The following is a 1176-nucleotide window of genomic DNA, read 5'->3' on the forward strand; positions in this document are numbered from 1 at the left end:
ATTGAGCTACCATATGACCCAGCAATCCCCCTACCAGGCATATACCCAGAAGAGGCAAGAAACAACCCACGGCCATACATCTGTGCTCCAGTGTTCATTGCGGCACAGTTCACAATTGCAAGGAGTTGCAAACGACCCAAATTTCCATCAACAGATGAATGGATTAAAAAACTGTTACATACATACAATGGAGTACTATGCATTGATAAAACGCAGTGATGAACTCATGAAGCATATCGCTGCATGGGAAGAACTAGAGGAAATTATGCTAAGTGAAGTAAGCCTAGCACAAAAGGACAAGTACAACATGAGTCTGCTGAGGTAAGTTTATGAAAAAAAAGAAACAAGAAAAATGAAAAAGGGGCACAGGGAAAAAGCTACTGTAAACAAACACCCCAGGGGTGAGGTCCAGTAGTATGGCAGGGGCCAGAACAACTCCAGGGGTACTTATGGTAACCAACTAAAAGGGCTAGTGGAGGAGAGGGAGAGGGAGAAAAGGGAAGAAAAAAAGAGATGTGTGGTGGGGGAATAGGTCACTGACCTACCCAAGGTGAGGGTATTGTTTGTGTCTCCACAGGGAAAGAGGGACCAGACTTAAATCCAATGGTCTGGGTTGTGAATGCAGCATGCTGGCATGGAGTGGGGAGCCAGTGTAGGGGCCTGAGGGCTCGACCCCCATACCAGCTATGTGTACAACTGCCCTCCCCCTAGAAGAATTTACTTTACAAGACAGTACTGAAGCTGCAGCTAAGGGAGAGGGACATGTCTGATCAGAGCACAAGGCAGAGCAAATGAATGGGAAGGAAGAGAGTGTAGCACACTGGCTCACCAGACCTGGAGGATGATATACCCACTCCAAAGAGCCAATGCACAGAGTGGACCATATGGCTGATCCCACTAGGAGACACGCGGTCCCTCGCTGATCCAGGGCCCTACAGGGACAACACTGGACACTGAGTGTGGGGACTGGCCCAGACTGACCTCACAACACCAAGGCAAAACACTACAGGCATGTGGTAGAGCAACGAGGGGAACAGAGCAGGGAGCTTCCGAGGGAGTGCAAAGGATAGACTCTTGAGCGAGAGCATGGCACCCCATTGGATTTGAGTCAAGGACACACCTAGAGTTCAAAAATCAGACCTTGATCTATTTACAGGGTTTTCTTTCTTTTTAAAA

The sequence above is a fragment of the Echinops telfairi genome, unplaced genomic scaffold (genome assembly GCF_000313985.2).
Source record: "Echinops telfairi isolate 266 unplaced genomic scaffold, ASM31398v2 ScPeMD7_4;HRSCAF=17, whole genome shotgun sequence".
NCBI classification, from domain to species: domain Eukaryota; kingdom Metazoa; phylum Chordata; class Mammalia; order Afrosoricida; family Tenrecidae; genus Echinops; species Echinops telfairi.